This window comes from Pleurodeles waltl, chromosome 4_2 (genome assembly GCF_031143425.1).
Source record: "Pleurodeles waltl isolate 20211129_DDA chromosome 4_2, aPleWal1.hap1.20221129, whole genome shotgun sequence".
Lineage (NCBI taxonomy): Eukaryota > Metazoa > Chordata > Amphibia > Caudata > Salamandridae > Pleurodeles > Pleurodeles waltl.
Genome location: NC_090443.1, coordinates 432,185,066 through 432,206,066, shown reverse-complemented (window position 1 = coordinate 432,206,066; position 21,001 = coordinate 432,185,066). Strand labels below are relative to the sequence as shown.

Genomic DNA, 21,001 nt, shown 5'->3' with positions numbered 1-21,001 from the left:
CATGCACTCTTGTGAGATGCAATACTTAACTTGGAAAGTGGCCTTTCTAATAGCTATCACATCACTTAGAAGAGTAAGTGAGATACAAGCATTTACTATACAAGAACCCTTTATACAAATACATAAACATAAAGTGGTTCTCCGTACAAATCCCAAATTCTTACCAAAAGTCATATCGCCGTTCCACCTAAACCAAACAGTGGAAATCCCATGCTTCTTTCCACAACCAGACTCAGTAGCCGAAAGAGCCTTACATACATTAGACATAAAGAGAGCACTAATGTATTACATTGACAGGACAAAACAATTTCGTAAAACAAAACAATTGTTTGTACCATTCCAAAAACCTCATGCAGGTAATCCTATATCCAAACAAGGCATTGCCAGATGGATAGTTAAATATATTCAAACTTGCTATATCAAAGCGAAAAGAGATCTACCTATTACACCAAAAGTGCATTCCACTAGGAAAAAAGGCGCCACAATTGCTTCTCTGGGGAATATACCTATGACAGCGTCTCATGCCACAAACAGATGTACACTGAGTAAGTGACATTTTATATATATATATACATATATATATATATATATATACATATATATCTATATATATATATATATATATATATTTGTGTTTATTATCCTTGACATGTTCATAAGTCATTGTGTAGTTTTTATATAAGTTGCTTGATTAGATGCTTATGAATCTGTTTTTATCTATCACAATAGATAAATATTATCTTAACTATTTATCTACAAGCATTTCACTATTGAAATATTGAGCAAATATAAAATACTGTTATAAAAGTACACAAATAAACTAGCTTCAAGTACTGTAACTCTTTGAAAGCATGTGTTTATATGATGCATCTTTAAATCTCAATATACTATGGGGGTGATTCTTACTTTGGCGGGCGGCGAAGGCCGCCCGCCAAAGTACCCCCGCCAGAACACCACACCGCGGTCGTAAGACCGCTGCGGTGATTCTGGGTTTTCCACTGGGCTGGCGGGCGACCGCCAAAAGGCCGCCCGCCAGCCCAGTGGAAAACAACCTTCCCACGAGGACGCCGGCTCCGAATGGAGCCGGCGGAGTGGGAAGGTGCGACGGGTGCAGTTGCACCCGTCGCGAATTTCAGTGTCTGCTGAGCAGACACTGAAATTCTTTGTGGGGCCCTCTTACGGGGGCCCCTGCAGTGCCCATGCCATTGGCATGGGCACTGCAGGGGCCCCCAGGGGCCCCACGACACCCCATACCGCCATGCCGCCAGGAACAGGATGGCGGTATGGGGTGTCAGAATCCCCATGGCGGCGCAGCGAGCTGCGCCGCCATGGAGGATTCTTTTGGGCAGCGGAAAACCGTCGGGAGACCGCCGGTTTTCCTCTTCTGACCGCGGCCAAACCGCCGCGGTCAGAATGCCCTGCGGGGCACCGCCAGCCTGTTGGCGGTGCTCCTGCCAACCCTGGCCCCGGCGGTCCATGACCGCCGGGGTCAGAATGACCCCCTATATCCCTTACACATTTATTCCCTGATTATGTAATCATGTAGCTATATATTTACTACTCTATACCTACTGTACAAGAGAGAAAAAACATTTTACTTTCTTGAAAGCTTTACTCCGTGTGACCATCACCCTATCCCTCTATCAGTCTATCCTCCATCTCCACTTTCTGACACATCCCAAACACATTCTACTACTATGTTCTCCAAAATAACCCTTCCCAGACTCCTCCCTCCTGTCCCCTTCCTGGCTCACCCCAAACCTCAGTTTACAACTGTGAACGTCCAAACAACCCTACTTAATTCTCCTTTGACTCCTCCCAATCCCCATTTAACTTCTATGATCTCCCTAATACTTTTCTACAGACTCTTACATCCTCCACCTCTCCTTTACTCATCCTAAACCTCATCTTACTCCCAATTAACACTTCTGGATTCTTCCCTCCCCTATCCCTCCATTATTCTATTCAAATCAACTAACAGACTAACATGTCCTCTGCTTAAATTAATTTATATCCCCCATTCTAATACTAATACTGTACTCATATTTCCCTATACTAATCCACCATTAATTCTTTTGGGTTCCGGAGTAGTGTGCTGCTCACCCAAAAGTAATTTGACGCCTCGTCAGGGGTAGTAAGTGCTATATAAACACAAATTTACAGTTAAAATTACCACTACATATTAATATGCAATATATCTCATGTTTGCTGATGAGATCTTGTTACACCATGTGGGTACTGAAATTAACATGATAAAAGAAATGACTCATACAGCCATGAACTGTGCATATTACTTGTTACTGTTTTGCGTGTACTGATCAAACTGATTAAAACAAAATTACACTTTTTCTCCCTACTGTATAGTCCTGATCCTTCCACTCAGTTAGCTGGACAGCCCATGGCCATAGGAAAGACTCAAAAGCAAGAGTACATAGTGATACTGACACTCAGCCAAAGGATGAACAAGGAAATATTGTGTCCCAAAAATGTGGTTTGCGTTGAAAGGAAAGGTCATGGCTTAATATTCTGTAGTCACAGCACCTCCGGCTTGCTCAGTACTGGACAGCAAATTAAATATAGCTCTGAGACAACTGGAGTTCTTCACAGTTATGGCCTGCAGTATCTTAGATAAATTGAATGCTCACTGAAATATTGACTGATATTCCTCCTCTAGAAGAAGCAAAAAAAGTATACCCTCGATCTGGTAAGATAAAGACCCTGACCTTGAGTACCTTCAAATCTGTAAAGACTTAGTTAACACTACATGCATAGCAATTAAGGTTCAGAGTCCAAACCACCCCCCTTTGTTCTTGTCCCAAGTTCTTCTTCACCAAGGAAAGGAGTACTTCACAAAGTACTCAAAGAGGAGCTGTGTGACCAAGGCTAGAGTCTGCTTGAAAGCCAGTCTTCCACAGGTGTAGGTCATCACCTGAAGACTGCACTTTGTGTTGAAAGAGCTGAGGGTCTGTCCAGTGCCTCGCTGCCTATCTTACCTGCTGAGAGAGGGAAGTAATTTGCTTGACCCTTCAGGTGGGAACTGTCCAGAAACTGAAACCCAACGAGGACCACCCAGAGAAAGCAAGACTACAAGATAGAGCGAAGTCAGGAGCACCTGCAATGTAAGTGGGTCTCCTTGTCTCTTTACATAGATCCTGCTGAGAAATGCATGAAAGACTTCATGAAATCAAGTTTTGCCTTGTCTGCTGGCAGCTCCTGTGGGCTGTGAACTGGTGCTGCCTGAGCCAGAAGGAAAGAGGACACATCACTTCTAAATGGAGCCCAGTTGGCATGGGAGGATGCAACTACACGTCTCTGCCAAGTGAAGTCCAGTCGAATTGGGAACAAGAAACCAAAGAAGTTGTGCCATGAAGTCCAGGCCCACCTTGCTGTAATTATCCATCATCGTTGCTGCTGAGGAGATGTTGCTATGAGGATGGAAGACGAGAGCTATGCCTGTCACATCACCCGTGAGGACGGAACGCACAGATGACACCCATCACATCACCAGATCTATGAGTCACTTACACAGGCACCACCTATGACCAAAGCAAAGAAATGAGACAAAATCGAGCACAAAGACTTATGAGTTTCTCTCCAAATTAAACCTGGCGTAAGAACTACTGGACTAAGTTGCAAATCTAAGGGGGTCATTCTGACCCTAGCGGTAATTACCGCCATGGCGGAGGTCGGCGGTGGCACCGCCAACAGGCTGGCAGTGCTCCGCCGGGCATTCTGACCGCGGCGGTACAGCCGCGGGCAGAAGCGTAAAGCCGGCGGTGTACCGCTGACTTTCCGCTGCCCATGGGAATCCGCCATGGGGATTCTGACAGCCCATACCGCCATCTGAACAGGATGGCGGTATGGGGTGTCGTGGGGCCCCCGTAAGAGGGCCCCACAAAGAATTTCAGTGTCTGCTTTGCAGACACTGAAATTCGCGATGGGTGCAACTGCACCCGTCGCACCTTCCCACTCCGCCGGCTCCATTCTGAGCCGGCTTCCTCGTGGGAAGGGTGTTTCCCGCTGGGCTGGCGGGCGGACTTTCGGCGGTCGCCCGCCAGCCCAGTGGGAAAGCCAGAATGACCGCCGCAGTCTTTCGGCTTGAACCGCTTGGCGGGCGGCGACCGCCGTCCGCCGCGGTCAGAATCACCCCCTAAATCTGTAAGGGTTCTATTCTATTCTGTTTGATTGTTACTTATTAAGCACATGGCTACTCACCAAGTGCCTCTCAGCGCGAAGATGGACAGAAACCAGAGAATCTCTTAACATGACAGTGCCATAGCCTGCTCTTGTGGCTAATTCAAACTTAAGCCACAGAATACTGGGGGTTGTGGGATCTCCTGTGTGTGGCCAGAAAATTGGAATGGGGAGGTAGTGCAACACTTACTGAGACCTGGGATACAACCCTAGATTTGCTACTAATTCTGGTTGAAATCCACCGCCTTCATCCGAGGAGAAAGCCAAGATTCTCAGTATGCCCTTTGACACAAAAACTCTTTCGGCAACATGTCATTAATAAACCACCATCCATAAATAACTGACATAGTCACCACTGTCTTCCTTGGAGCTGCAGTAAAGAAGACCTTCGTTTCATGGTGCCAGGTCTCAAGGATATAGAACTGCTTCAAGCCTGTATTGCAGCGAGGGCAGGCAATATTTACCTCTACAAGCTGTGATCAGGGTTACAGCTCAAACAGAGGCCAACAGTTTCAACTCTATCAACACAGTACAGTACAGTCAGAAAGATTCCCAGTTGCACTTTTTAAATACCACCACCATGCCTGACTCCGTAATGCTGCTTTTCCTTGTGATGAGTGATATAATATGTGAGATCAATCAGGCAATGGGGCTGGGTAATTTCACAATTTGCGTCTGAAAGGAGGAAGACCATGACCAGCCACAGGAAGCTACAGATTGTGGAACTGGGGCGCATGCTGGAATTTCTCCCAAAAATATCTCGTCACTCTGCAGCAAAGGATTATCCCTTGCATTTACAAGAACTAGAAGAGCAAGTCTTTTGCAACCAGACAGATTTTTCTATTTTATCTCGATATGCTAGTGTATAATATGTCGGAAATAAATCAATCTTGTGCATCTGTATATTACCCAGGGGCAATCGCCACTGGGTAGTTATATTTAGGATTGCCTTTCCATAGACCTGGTGTTTTTTTGGTTTGCTAATAACTTTAACGTTGTTTGACGAATCTTCAGTAAACTTTCCAAAAAAGACTAAATTTACTTCAGCAACTTCCTGGAAAGTTTCAGAGTGATCCGTCAAGCATTGGTAGAGAAGATGGGGGGTTTCCCAAAAGCAAATTTCTCCTTGCATTTTCCATAGAATTCTTTCGGAGGGGATACAGCTAAAACTGCTAAAAGGAATTAGACCAGATTTGGCAGCAAGCTAGATCTTGGCACACAGATTTTGTGATTTGGTGTAAATCTGTTCAGCAATTTCTGAGAAATTAAGGTTCAGCATTTAATATTTGTATAATCGGACAGTTGGGGCTATGAGAGTCTCGCAGGAGCGTCAATTTAAAAAGGAGCATTTAGATTGGTCCAGGGCCACCTCTCTCTCTCACTGATGTCATCAGTGATGTCATAGAACATCATGAGTGATGTAAAATGGGTGGTCTTAAGCAGTGGCGGGGTGCAAGTTATAGTTCGCTCTGCTAAATGTAACTGGTGATTTTCTGTGTTTTTTTTATTTCAAAACGTTAATGTTATGACTAACATTTTCACCTACCTATACCATTACTTTAACCTTTGTTTTTTCAGTGAATATGTAAATAAATATCTTTTATACTTTATATATTACATTGTTCTTATATATACTATATATATGTGTGTTTGTATGTATGTGTGTGTATATATATATATATATATATATATATACAGGGAGTGCAGAATTATTAGGCAAGTTGTATTTTTGAGGATTAATTTTATTATTGAACAACAACCATGTTCTCAATGAACCCAAAAAACTCATTAATATCAAAGCTGAATATTTTTGGAAGTAGTTTTTAGTTTGTTTTTAGTTTTAGCTATGTTAGGGGGATATCTGTGTGTGCAGGTGACTATTACTGTGCATAATTATTAGGCAACTTAACAAAAAAATATATATACCCATTTCAATTATTTATTATTACCAGTGAAACCAATATAACATCTCAACATTCACAAATATACATTTCTGACATTCAAAAACAAAACAAAAACAAATCAGTGACCAATATAGCCACCTTTCTTTGCAAGGACACTCAAAAGCCTGCCATCCATGGATTCTGTCAGTGTTTTGATCTGTTCACCATCAACATTGCGTGCAGCAGCAACCACAGCCTCCCAGACACTGTTCAGAGAGGTGTACTGTTTTCCCTCCTTGTAAATCTCACATTTGATGATGGACCACAGGTTCTCAATGGGGTTCAGATCAGGTGAACAAGGAGGCCATGTCATTAGATTTCCTTCTTTTATACCCTTTTTTGCCAGCCACGCTGTGGAGTACTTGGACGCGTGTGATGGAGCATTGTCCTGCATGAAAATCATGTTTTTCTTGAAGGATGCAGACTTCTTCCTGTACCACTGCTTGAAGAAGGTGTCTTCCAGGAACTGGCAGTAGGACTGGGAGTTGAGCTTGACTCCATCCTCAACCCGAAAAGGCCCCACAAGCTCATCTTTGATGATACCAGCCCAAACCAGTACTCCACCTCCACCTTGCTGGCGTCTGAGTCGGACTGGAGCTCTCTGCCCTTTACCAATCCAGCCACGGGCCCATCCATCTGGCCCATCAAGACTCACTCTCATTTCATCAGTCCATAAAACCTTAGAAAAATCAGTCTTGAGATATTTCTTGGCCCAGTCTTGACGTTTCAGCTTGTGTGTCTTGTTCAGTGGTGGTCGTCTTTCAGCCTTTCTTACCTTGGCCATGTCTCTGAGTATTGCACACCTTGTGCTTTTGGGCACTCCAGTGATGTTGCAGCTCTGAAATATGGCCAAACTGGTGGCAAGTGGCATCGTGGCAGCTGCACGCTTGACTTTTCTCAGTTCATGGGCAGTTATTTTGCGCCTTGGTTTTTCCACACGCTTCTTGCGACCCTGTTGACTATTTTGAATGAAACGCTTGATTGTTCGATGATCACGCTTCAGAAGCTTTGCAATTTTAAGAGTGCTGCATCCCTCTGCAAGATATCTCACTATTTTTGACTTTTCTGAGCCTGTCAAGTCCTTCTTTTGACCCATTTTGCCAAAGGAAAGGAAGTTGCCTAATAATTATGCACACCTGATATAGGGTGTTGATGTCATTAGACCACACCCCTTCTCATTACAGAGATGCACATCACCTAATATGCTTAATTGGTAGTAGGCTTTCGAGCCTATACAGCTTGGAGTAAGACAACATGCATAAAGAGGATGATGTGGTCAAAATACTCATTTGCCTAATAATTCTGCACTCCCTGTATATATATATATATATATATATATAGGAAATTGCCTTTACCCCACATCCTTTGTCACGCATGATTTAAAAATACACTCACACTCATTAATTCTCTCGCTATCTCTCTTTTGGTCTTAGGAAGGGTAGTGGTACAGGGTGATGAAGTGCGTTTTAGGGGCTAGGGGCGAGTACTTGTACAGGGTAGTTAGAGTAATTTTAGGTTTTAGGGGTGGGTAGTACCAAACAGTGCAAAGGGAATTTTTTCGGTGTAGGGGTGGGTAGCGGTACAGGGTGGTAAGTGTAATTTGAGGGTTTAGGGGTGGGTAGTGGTACGGGTAGTTTTAGAGTTTAAGAGGTGAGTAGTGGCACAGGGTGGTAAGGGTAATTTCAGGGTTTAGCGGTTGGCAATGGCAAGGGTGATAAGGATACTCTTATGGTTTAACGGTAGGAAGTAGTAAAGGGTGGTAAGGATAATTATCGGTTTTTAGGGGTGGGTAGTGGATAGGGTAATTTTAGGGTTTAGGGGTGGTGTAGTGGTAAAGGGTGGTAAGTGTAATTTTAGGGTTATGGGGTGAGTAATGGTAAGAGTAATTTTAGAGTTAAGAGGTGGGTAGTGAGCGTGTTTGTGTGTGTGTGTGTGTGTGTGTGTGTGTGTATATATAATTTATATAGTTACAGTAGTTATACTTATCTTCTGAGTGGGTGTAGTCATGCTCGACAATAAACCAGCACTGAGACAAGAGGATGTGACATTTAAGCTGCTGTTTACTGCAGGCTCCATCCCTAGTCGCCTACAACATGTCCTATTTTATATACGGTGCTTAATGTTCCAGTTCACGATGGGTTTATTAAGAAGAACATGGGTGTTTGAAAAAACAGTACACGGTCTCCCTTACGTGATGGGTCCAAAGCCAACTACGAAAGATGTATTTTTTTATTATGTTTTTCTTATTAAAAAAAGCACATGTGAAACATTATGCCGTTGGGAAAAGCTATCACTATAAAAACAGAACAATATGCCTTGGTTCGATTATTGTATTAAATGCAGAAGAGTAGTACTCCGCGTATTGAATTGTCAAACAATAAATGAAAGTAACTGAGTTATACAACTTTGGCTAAGTAGTTTAACGTAGTGGGAAGCACATTCCAAGAAATCAAAGGAATGCTTGCTTACATTACATAGGCATCCAACAGAAAGACATCTAAATAGAAAACTAAATAGAACTGTGAACTGCAAAGTATCAGTAGTATATGAACATAGTTATGCTAAGGTATTTTCTTTTGTGTTAGAGGAACACATTTCATTACCGGCATTAAGAAGTTTAAAAGCAGACAGAAGTGAAAACAATAAACTCTGTCTTTTCAGGCCCCTGGTCAAGCAGTAAATGAGCCAGTGATGTTTGGTTCCCTTCTATAAAGATAACACCTTTCTTCACCGGCTATTTGACCTACAAGTCTTAGCAGTTGTAACAGTTATAAAAACAAAATAACAGCTTCTGGCATCCCAGCAGAAGGCATGCTATGGGAGCTCGTGACGCACACCCTGTGAAAAGTGTCCTCTTAACAAAACATTCATTTTCGTGCATAAAATGTGCCTCGTAAATCACAACAAAAACCAAAACAGCCGCTGGTAACAGTGACTTCAGAATCCACAAAATGTCTTACAGAAGCCGTACATAGAGCATTGAGGAGGAGAAGCATGCAAGGCCAGATAGCTTTAAAACATGCATTCTCCTAAAGTGCTTCACAGAAAAGAAAAATAAGTTCCCAAAAAGCGAGTAGTCGTGAAAGAATACAAGGAGCCACTCAGGGAGGTGGTATGCCCCACGGGAGGGACTTACTCAAGTTAGGCACCCTAAAACACAGCCAGTGAACAGTAAGCAGGCAAATCTGAGGACAAAAAGCAAAGCTAATGGTAAGCAGTGGGCAAATGCATTTCTTGCTCATCTTCTAGCATGTCCCTAATATGTCTTTACTGCCAGACAGCCCAGATGTCTGGTAGGTTTTGACCTAAACAGTCCTTTGGACTGGAAACCCCTTAAAGTCTTTATGTTGCTGCAAGAGGGAGAGATCCTAATGTTCTGGACCCAGAGGATGTCTGCTTTCACCCACCCATACACCCAAACCAGCAGTACTGAGAGATTCTCAGTGGCAGGGCAGCACTACCAACTCAGAGCACATCATCTTTGGAGTCAGGACCACAGGTACTTCCATATGTTGTCAAGTAACTGGTGAACATGCCATAGGAAGAGAAAACCTACGTTTCGGTGAAGGCCTGCTATGAAGCGCAACTGTACTGCAGCAATTTCCCCAGGCAGCTTCTGGCATCCCAAACAGTCTTACCCAGTGGATGGCTGCAGTTGTAAGGCTTGGGTAGGTGGTATGGGTCGTCACAACAATCTCATGAGTCATTGCCACAAAGAAGTTCTCCTGTTGTGGAAATATCCAGAAAACATCAACACAAGCTTCCCTTTTCAGGCAACAACTGAGAGGATCACCATGATAACAGATGCCTCCATGGACGGCCGGGTCTCACATACAGCATACACATTATCCACAAGAGGCATGCAATTGATGTTTGAGAAATTCTTCTACATCACAGTCTTTGAGTTTCAGTCCATTTGATAAGGTATCCAATTGTTTCTACAGTGGCTGACAAACCAAACTGTTCTAATCTGATTCAGCCACATAACCTCTATGTATTACATTGCGAAACAGGCCAGTACAAGACCCTGTCTGAGGAATCACAACAACTGTGAGCCTTGGCAACAGGAAACAGAGTAGCTATATCTTGAGTTTTATCTACCAAGGGTTCAAAACATGCAGAGAGATGTCCTTAGCCATTACTTATTGGATTATCACCAATGGAACTCCACAGCCAACAACTTTAACGTATCTTATGAAGCGGAGTTATTCCACACTGGACCTGTTTGTTATCCTGCAGAACAGAAAATACCCTCTTATGCTAGCAGCTTCTGAGAACCAGCAACAATGCCTTCTCGATGACATGGTTGACTGTTTTCATCTATGTCTTTCTGCTGTTTCCTCTCATTCCCCAGGTTCTAAGGAAGGCTGTAACAGTCATATTTGTTGATACTGACAGTTTCAGCATGGCCAGGCCAATTTTGGTGCACAGGTCTAGGATGACTGACTGACATTCATCTATCCCACTGAAGATTTACCCCCAAATTCTTGTCCAAGATCAATGGGCATGTCCTACATCACAATTTGAAGTCGCAGAACCAGATAGTGTGGGTACCTGCCCCTCTCGAGTTGAAGCATTGGGAGATCTCGGCAAAGTGCCGAGTTATACCAGCACAAGCAGTGTGACTGTGATGACCACAAAGTACAATGCTAAGTGGAAACTTTTCTGCTTATGGTTCAACATTAAAGGACTAAACCATGTTTCATTACAACCACACCAAATACTACCGCATGGTTCTTCCCTTAGTGAAGGAAAGCCTATATGAATTTCTTCAGCTAGCGTTCAGTTATTAGCAATTTCAAAGGTCAGAAGATGTGATGATGGTGCATATTTGTTTGCTCAAAGGATCATTAACTGATTCATGGAGGGTTCCTGCCTGCCTCAGGTTCCATGGGAGCTGAACATAATTCTCAGTCAGCTGATGCTGCAGCCCTTTGAGGCCATCAGCTGGGTGGATCTCAGATATTTCTTGCAGAAGACACTTCTCCTTCTCTGCCTTTAGTCAGAACTTAAAACGTATCCTGTGCAATCAGAGCCATTATGGCTTTTTGGGGAAGTAGACTGCTTAGCACTTTCAGCTCACTGGCTAAAGCTTAGGTTGTTTCATATGAGGATGCAGCACTAAATAAATACTGCTGTTTGGACCTATGGCTGTTTTAACATGGTTGATTGCTATTTTAAGAATACAGAAGATTCTCAGCCTGACAAGGGAGAATGACTCAAGCATGTGATTTTCTGAAAGTCCCACACTGGAGAAATGGAGTTACAGGTAAATAACCAGTTTCAAATACTTTAGGCCTCCTTAAATGATGACTTAACGTTTGACACAACTGATTCGTTCAGGAATCCTACTGAACTCCTGCAAACCATATGAGACACCAACCCTTTGCTCCTTAAAGCAAAAATAATGCAAGAGTAGGGCATCTCATGAAAACCTATAGAGATGTAAACGGCTATCTTAGTCTTAATTATCGTGGCAGAAAAATAGGTGAGCTTTCTTTAAGAGATCTGCATTTAAGTTTCCTTAAGATGAGTAATACTGAGAGTGACCACGCATTTATGCCTATGGTTTTGACAATATTGCAACTTAATCAAGTGCGACAACCAGCTCACTTGGTCTTGGAAACTATAAACAATCTGAATATTTTTATCTCTCTTAAAGTTTTCTCAGAAATAGTGGGATATTTTATTCATGGCTTTAAAATGACAGAAGCTGCTCTTGTGAGTTGGGTAGTTTTGTGCCTATCAAAAGTCAATAGACTAAACAGAAGTTGAGTTTTTAGAATTTGAGTACCAGTTGCAGAAATATCTATATCTATATGTAGGGCAGCCACATGGATCACTTGTCCACCATTTGCAGTCATTGGCTGGATGCATCTTTGTCTCGAGATGCAGCCTTAGGTCTGAAAGCACTGCACAGCCTGGCGTATGCGCTGTTCTTCTTCTCAGTATTTTAGAGGTTGTATAATCAAATAGCCTTTCATTTGAGATAGAAGGAGAGCAGGGTTTGTGTATGCAATAACAACCTTTAGGGTGAATCAGAACCCATAGTTTTGTTGCAGCCATTTGTTAACAGTGTAAAGCAATCAGCAAGAGATCATTTATAATCATAGTTACGTTCACTCAGAGTATAAAGACAAGAGGGTGGGTATTGATACCTCAATGTTTTCTCTTTACAGGTTCTATTCAGCCTGTGTGGTGCTTGGATTGCAGTTTCTGCATGATCACAAAATAGTCTACCGGTAAGAAAGAAGATTAACTTGTTGCACATTATAAACATTAAGGGAAAAGTGTGAGGAACACTACAGACCACGTATAATGTGGATCAGGAAAAAATGGACATTTTCGGTAGCAGCATTGAGTGAGACTATACTTCTATATTGGTCTTTTCACAAAAGAAATGATATGTCAAAAGTGCAAATATCGCACTACAACCAATGTGAACTCGAGATAGTACCTGCCAATAAACAGTGTGCGCTCCAAGCAACACAAGCCAGGGAGCATAGTAAACCCCAGGAAGCACCAGCCAAGAAGCAGTGTGTGTTTCAGGCAGTACTACCATAGGAGCACCACTGTGAGCTGCAGACAGTGCCTTCTGATATACATAGTGAATTCCCTACATTACATGCACATGTGGAGACTCAATAATAAATTGCTATTATCTGATGTGGGTGGGATACTTGATAATGCCAGATTACAAATAAAATTATGTTGTTTTTTCTTTTCAGGGACCTTAAACTGGACAACTTATTACTCGACACTGAAGGTTACGTGAAAATAGCTGATTTTGGGTTATGTAAAGAAGGTATGTTAGCGGTTGTTTAATTGCTTGACAAAGTGAGAAGTATATTTCCCAGCAAATTAGAACTGTTGACACCATACTGGTGACTTAGACTGAGGCTTAGCTGAGTTGCGGCAAGTGTGTTTGTGGCTTTGGGGGGGTCTCTTAGAGAGTTCCCAGTCTACTTTTAGATGGAGTTGGATGGGAAAGCTCACTTAGTGAAGTCTAGCTTGAAGAGTGTTGATTTTTTGGGTAGAGTGTTTCTCTTTCAGTGTGAGCTTGCTTGAGTATAATTGAAGTGGTGACCAGCAGGGAAGATCTCCCATTGAAGGCCAGCTTATCTACAGTTGGAAATGTCATGTGCTGGGGAGGTTTCATAGTGACAGCCTGGGTTTGGTTTGATTATTTCTTGGTTAGGGGGGTCTTAGTGATAGCTAACCTAGGTAAAGTAGAATTGTTACCTAATGCTGCAGTTATCTTAATGAATGCAAGCTACTCCCACATTTGGATCTTTCATAGATTTACATGCTTCAAATACCCTCATCAAAGGCTCAAATGCTCAGATTTTCTGCAGTGTGTCCAGTGTAAGGAAATCACCTGCTGCTGGTCTCCCAGTCACCGTCACTTTTTCCAATCTCTGTATTTTGCCTTCTTGATACATTTTCATTCTCCGCTTTATAAAGGGCTTACAGCAACACTTTTTCACCTTTTGTGTGGTAGTTAAGAGCAGCGGAGACCTCTTCAAAATGTCTGAGATACTTTCAAAGAAGTCTGTCTTCACAGCTTGCAGTTCCTCTGCCAAAAAGATAATGTACATAAATTCCCCTCACTACTCTTCATCTGTTCTCTTGCACCTGGTCATAAATAAAGTATAAGACATCTGCTTTACATTTTCAGTAAAAGATTCAAAGACCATAATAGACTTCTACCATTGCTCTTTTGAAAGAAAAGTCTGCTAGTACTTCAAGTTTTGCTCCTAATAAAGTAGAAGCTTGATGTTGACCTAGAACTAAAGCAAAGACTTGAACTGCACAGTTATCTTCACACATAGAGGACATTTCAAAAATAGGCACCCACAACACTTTTTTGAGAAGCTCAGTCTCTTCAGGTTCTGTTGATACTTCATTAACAAAAATAGAAATTGGCAGTTTATTGCCTCATCTGCTTGTTAAGCTGACTTCTGCTGAGTTGCTTTCACAGCCGACAGTTGCCACCTCACCAACTGTCTCCATCCACCAGTAATCACCTCTGAAGTTAGATGCCCCACAGTTGAACCGATCAACAGTTTTGTACTTCTCTGTTTTCTGCCCATAAGTCAGATGTGCCTCTGTTGTTCTATTGTCTACTGCAGCTGCTGCAGTAACAGCCTTGTCATCTTATCCATCAGGACGGCATTCACATTGGTTATGTTTAGGGTCCTCGAACGCTTCAGAGGCTTTCGATTACGGACTGAGCGCACCCTGAGCTCCACGCCAGAGTTTCTCGAGTTGAGAGTCAACTCCCACCGATTGTGGGTTCTAATGTAGTTGATCCATTGTTGGCAGTGACTATGGACCACCTATTGGTTTTGTATTTTTTCTTCCCTTGAGCCTATTAATTGAGCAGAAGCATCACATAGAGGTTCTGACAAATGCCATTACACCTCTTTTGAGGGTCTAGTTGGCTGAAATATGTTGCCCTTCATCTAGTGACACATGGAGTCAAGGTCAGTTGACCACTGCAGTGTCCCTTCTCTCCTTTTTAATCCTGACCCAGTCCAGCATTAATAAAGTTGTACGCCTGCTCAGGAGTAAATTTTAATCTTTTTTTTTAACTTAGTGCACACTCTGCAAGCCTCACCACCTGCTAGTTCACCATAGGGCTTCTACCAAATCTCTTAAAACATCCGAAGAGCACCTCCTTCTTAGAGAGGTATTTATGACTTCCACTGTGATCAGCTGTCACAATGAGAAGAGAATCCCAATGATGAAGCATGCCACCCCTTGTGGATGAGGGCATTTGTCCTTAAAAAGTAGCTTTTCTGTCCAGCTGGGGGGGTTCTAACGCTTTCTGACTGTCCTCAGACCCAGGTGTTTCTGTGTGTGTTAGATATAGAAGATGGGAGTGTAGACCTGCAGGTCTCTAAATCTCCCTTGGCCCATCTTTTGTGGTTATTTATACTTTCATCATCAGCCACAGAGTTTACCACAGCTGCTTTTCTACCTCTAGATCATCCTTTGTAGTCTGTTGCCTCGTTACTTGCCCAGCCATTGTCTTTTTTGTCCTGTCTTACCCGTCTCACCCATTACTTGGAGGCAGATTGCTAATTTCATTGGTTTCCTCACCTGTTATGTATGATGCAGTTCAGTGGAAGAAGATGGAGAAACTCATCCAGCTTCTTCCAGGCCAGTTCAGTCTTTCCCATCTCACAGATTACATCTACTGTACCGATGAAGACTGTTCTTATTCCCTCTATCAGAATACCTATTAAGCCTCCAGCCAGATGGTTATGGGATTCTTCTACTGAGCAAGACGGTGAGGGTGATAAAAACAGGATGACAATGAACAACAGAAAGAACACATGATAGTTCTCCTCATGAGGACAACTCATGTTCAACAAAAATCAGTAAAGACCTTACACCCATCATATTGTACACTTTGGGAATATTACCATGGACCCCCTCTTATGCCGCACCACAGAGATAACACGAAATATCATAGGCCCCAAAATGCCTGTGGTAGAGGTTCAGCTAGGGGAACTGATTTCACCTGTACAGAATGGTTCAGGATAAATACCAGGCATTTCCACCTGTAATGCCTCTTTGGTGTCTGTGTCAGCACCTCATGTTACATCAGGGTCACCACAACCTACTTTGCTGCAATCAGTTATTCTTCCCGTTTCACAGACCTAGCAAAACCTCCTCTGCCTTCTTCCTCAACCTCCATACAAACATAGGAGGATACAGACTATGATTATGATGGCGATGGTCCTGGTGAATGGGAATGTACAGGCGAAGGCACGCAGGACCAGCTCGATACCGAAGCTCAGCTGCTGATTGCTAAAGATGCAGAATGGTATACTTTTGTCATTCCAGACAATACTAGTCCAGAACCAGCTCCTAGGGTCACTCCTTCGGATATTAGCTGTTGTCATAGTCTGTTGAAAAAGGCATCAGTTTAGCCTGCCCATTTCCTACAATGAAAAATTAGTTTTCTTTTTGAGTTTAAAGAAAATGCCCAAATGGAACGACCTCCCCCGCCTCAGTTCTTCAGTTCCAAAAAGAAATTAAAGGCTTGTCTCTTTTCCTATCCCCAACCCTTTTTCGGCCCATACAGCTCCTTCTTCAGCATCAGGATACCATCTTACGTGAGTTGTGTGCTACACAAATACACATAAAATAGTAACAAGTAGCTATCATGGCTATCCTTGTTTTGGATCACCTATGAGAGGAAGGTCTGATTACAAATGAAAGATCCAGGTTGTGCTTCAGTTAACTCTTCAATCTTGGAAAAAACATAAGGCTTCAGACACCACTATATCTTACCTTCTAAAGTGGAGATGGATTCAATGGTTTCAGCTGGAGCTTCATATCAGTAAAGAAATACTTTCTTCTGTGTACTGCACAACTAGACCAAGAGGACTGCACTTGTGACTTAGGGCCACATGTAGTAAAGTCCGAGATTGCGACTCGGAAATTGCGAGTCTGTCCGACTCGCAATTTCCGAGTCGCAATCTCAGATGCAGAACGGTGTCTCAGACACCGCCTGCGACTCGCTATGGGGTCGCAAAGACCCACCTCATCAATATTCATGAGGTGGGTCGCATTTTGTGACCCCATAGCGAGTCCCTGCACTCACAGGGATGGTGGCCTGCTGAAGTCAGCAGACCTCCATGTCTGTGACTGCTTTTTAAATAAAGCAGTTTTTTTTTTTCATTTTGCAGCCCGTTTTCCTTAAAGGAAAACGAGTTGCAAAATGAAAAAAATACCGAAACCATTTGGTTTCGTGTTTTCAGAGTAGGCAGTGGTCCATAGAACCACTGCCTACTCTGAAAAAATATTTTTGTTGACATTCACAAAGGGGAAGGGGTCCTCTGGTGACCCCTTCCCTTTTGCAAATGAGTTACCACCAGTGTGACAATGGTGGTAACTGCGAGTTGCTTTGCGACCGCATTCGCGGTCACAAAGCAATTCTGAATAGCGATGCGAGTCGCAAATAGGAAGGGAACACCCCTTCCTATTTGCGATCGCATTCACAAATTGCGAGTCGGTACCGACTCGCAATTTGTGAATGTGCATCGCGTTAGGCCGTTTGCATGGCGCAAACTGCGATTTTCGCAGTTTGCGACATGCAAACGGCTTGCTACATCTGGCCCTTAATGGGCAAACCTTCAACTCTGGTAACATTGTGAATGCTTTATCCATTTGGTAGCAGCAAGACAGAGTGGTATACTATATCTCCTTTTCATTGAAAAGCTGTCTGAAGAGGGCAAGGTTCCCTCTACAGCCAGACTGAAGCAAGGTGAAATGACTTTGTTGCCACTACTTGACACATCCATTGATGAGTCTGTGGTCAATTTCAGGAAAATAGGTAACACACATTGCATTTCCATACAGAAGTCAGAAGTAGAATCTAGTCAGAGATGTAGAGGGGTTAATCCTCTTGTTTTCATGTCATGCCTGAGGAGGAGGATTTCCTATTTATACACTCAAAATCAGATCACTCTGTGCAATTTGTCACTATGCTCAAGGGAATGCTTAGGGCAGCTCCTGCCATCTTTGCTCAATGGATCAAGGCCAAGGTTGTTATGCTTCACTTAGAGAAGATTTTAACCCCCCCACCCCCATCCGACCCCCTATACATCAAGGGGGTTATTCTAACTTTGGAGGAGGTGTTAATCCGTCCCAAAAGTGACGGAAAAGTGACGGATTTACCACCAGCTGTATTACGAGTCCATTATATCCTATGGAACTCGTAATACGGCTGGTGGTATATCCGTCACTTTACCGTCACTTTTGGGACGGATTAACACTCCTCCAAAGTTAGAATAACCCCCCAAGTGTCATGTGCCCTCTGACTGGTGGTGCACACTGCTTGTGAATGAGCCTCTGCACAAGCCACTCGGAACGTGCCTCCCCCACATAGAGAGCAAACTCATTGACACAGCCGGGAAAAGGATAGCAGATAGACCTACCACTCAGAGGCAGATTGCAAATTCCATTAGATTCTTCTCATGTTATGGCAGGGCTCAGTGGTAGGAGATAGAGGAACTCATCCAACGTCTTCCTGGCCAGTTCAGGAAAAGGAAGGAGGAAATAATAGCAAAAGGGAAAACCACTTTAAACACCACTTTACACTGTGCCTCTGAAGCTGCTGACACCACTGTGAGAGAAGTAAACATCTCCATCACGCTTAGCTGCCATCACGCTTAGCTTTGCAAATCTGGCTACAAGCTAGAAGTCCAGCGACATCTCAGTAACCTGCCTTTCGATGGAGTGCATCTCTTTCGAACCTAGGTTAATGAGACTAGAAAAAAATTAAAAGGGACACTATCTTGCAGAGTCAATGGGTCTCTTGCCATACAGCAAAGACCGCTTCCCCTGAGCAATCACACACATACCAAAAGCAGCAGTAGTCACCCCATAAAGGCAGCAGGGGCTACGGCTATAGAGCATCTACAACAAAGGTAGAGGTAGAAGGGCCTACAGCAATGGCCTACTTCTCCCACATTACCTCCCATCAAGCAGCACTGGTAGGGGGGGATTTCAAGATGTCCTTCCACGCTAGGAGGAAATCAAACTGATGGGTTCTTACAGTCATCACCCACGGGTATTGCCTAAAACTGCTCTCAACCCCACGAAACATTCCACCCCAGTCTCATACCATGAGCTCAGACCACCTCCATTTCTACACTAGAATGTCATATCCCTTTTCCTAAAACAAGCAATAGAAGCGGTGCCTCATTATCAACGAGGCCAAGGAGGTTACTCTCAATATTTACTCCTCCCCCCAAAAAAGCCAATGCTCAATCTCAGGACTCTCCACACGCACATTTTCTCAGAAGATTTCCACATGGCAACCCTACAGGATGTGATCCCTCTACTACAGCAAATCAACCTCATGATGGTGCTAGACATCAAGGTCTCTACTTTCGTATACCAATCCACCTTGCTCATCAGCGCGATCTCCGGTTTATGGTAAGTGGGTAGCACTTCCAATACAAAGGGCTCCTTTTCAGCCTCAAGGGTCTTCAAAAGATGCCTACCAGTTGCCACCACAGGGGAGAGGGCACTCACGTTCTACCCTACTTAGATGACTGGCTGATCAAGATGGCTAGCAGGCAGCAGTGCTGAAGCCACATTGAAGCTACCATCTCTCTTCTCCATAGTAAGGGTTAAGTCCCACCTCCAGCACCTTCGTGTGCAACCTTTTCTCATGTCCATCCTAAATGCTGTTACTGGTAAGGCGTACCCAAACCAACAAAGAGTGCTAGCTTTCCAACAGCTGCTGTCTCCCAGTCAAATGGTCCTCTTGCAGTCAGAATAGGTATGTGCCTCCTAGGCATGATGCCCTTCTGCATAGCCATAGTTCACCATTCCAGACTCCACATAGGTCTGCTATCAAAGCACCTCTCAGGATAGTGGTCACAAGCAGAGGGTCACAGGGCAGATCTAGTGTTGATAATGGCCAATACTTATTGCTCTCTGCAGGAGTGGAACATCAACAGCTTGTTGCAGGGCAGTCCCTATATAGACATCATCCGCAAGTGACCACAAGAGACACCTCCCTCTCAGGATGGGGGCTCATTTCCAAATCATGAAAATTCGGGGTTTGAGATTCCCTCATAAAAAGGTCTCCAAATCAATTGTCTAAAGCCTCTAGCCATTCTCTTAGCTGTAGAAGTTTTCTTTTAAAACTTCCGTGCAAGGTAGTCCTCGTCAAAAAAGGCAATATGACCACCATGTATTACCTACAGAAACGGGAGGGGGTGGGGTGGGGAGATGGGAGGTAGGGGGGCATTCACTTACTTCAGCTTTCAGCATTAGCACAGCAGATATGGCCGTAGGTCATACACTATCAGATATACTTACTAGCAGTGTATCTTCTAGGAGTGGATAACAGCTTTGCAGAACTCCTCAGCAGGATGCATCAACAAGTCCATGAGTAGGCACTCCATTTACAAGTCCTCCTCTCATACTTCCACTGCTGTCCCACAAATAGACCTCTTCACCACTCACGAAAACACAGAATGTCAAAGCTTTGCCTCGAGTTCCCACACCCCCAGAATAGAGGCAATGCTCAATGGATGAATTAGTCAGGAGTATTTGTTTACGATTTTCTTCCTCTCCCATTTCTTCCATTTCTGGTGAGGAAGCTTTGGCAAACCTTTCACTCTCATTTTGGTATCTTCCACCTGTGCCAGAGAACCCTGGTTCTCAACACTCCTCAGGAGTTCCGTCACTTGCGACGACAATCTCCCCAATGGCTGGACTTTCACACACAAAAAAAACTGTCACCTGTGTTCTTAGAGCCTGATACCTCCGTTTGCCACAAGAATGCATAGGCATCCTAAAAAAAAACCTCACAGACCCACTCCCCACGCTTGTTATGCCACTAAGTGGCCACTTCATCCCCTTAAACCCACTGTCCACTACCTACTTCATCTTCAAAAGACAGGGTTAACTTACACATCCATATGCCTATACTTAGCTGCAGTAGCCACTTACTTACAAAACAGAGAACATTCTTAAGTTCTTAGTTGCAGTAGCCACTTACTTACAAAACAGAGAACATTCTTAAGTTCTTAGTTGCAGTAGCCACTTACTTACAAAACAGAGAACATTCTTAAGTTCTTAGTTGCAGTAGCCACTTACTTACAAAAGGGAGACCATTCTTCAGTTCCTGTCATTAGGGCTTTTATGGAAGACCTCAAGAGTCATTCCACCCAGGGTTTTGCCCCAAGTTCCTCCTCAAGGTTATATCTCCCTTTCACTGCAACCAAACGTTTGACCTGTCAGTCTTTTTCCCTCACCCAGACTCCGTGGCTATAGGACCTCTTCATACACTAAATGTCAAATATGCTCTGATGTAGTATACAGGCAGA

The 21,001-nt window shown here is 43.5% G+C and overlaps 1 pseudogene; it reads left to right on the top strand.

Annotated features, from left to right (window-relative positions):
- Positions 1-21,001, top strand: part of LOC138293885 (serine/threonine-protein kinase N2-like) — a 245,836-nt pseudogene that overhangs the window by 181,254 nt on the left and 43,581 nt on the right.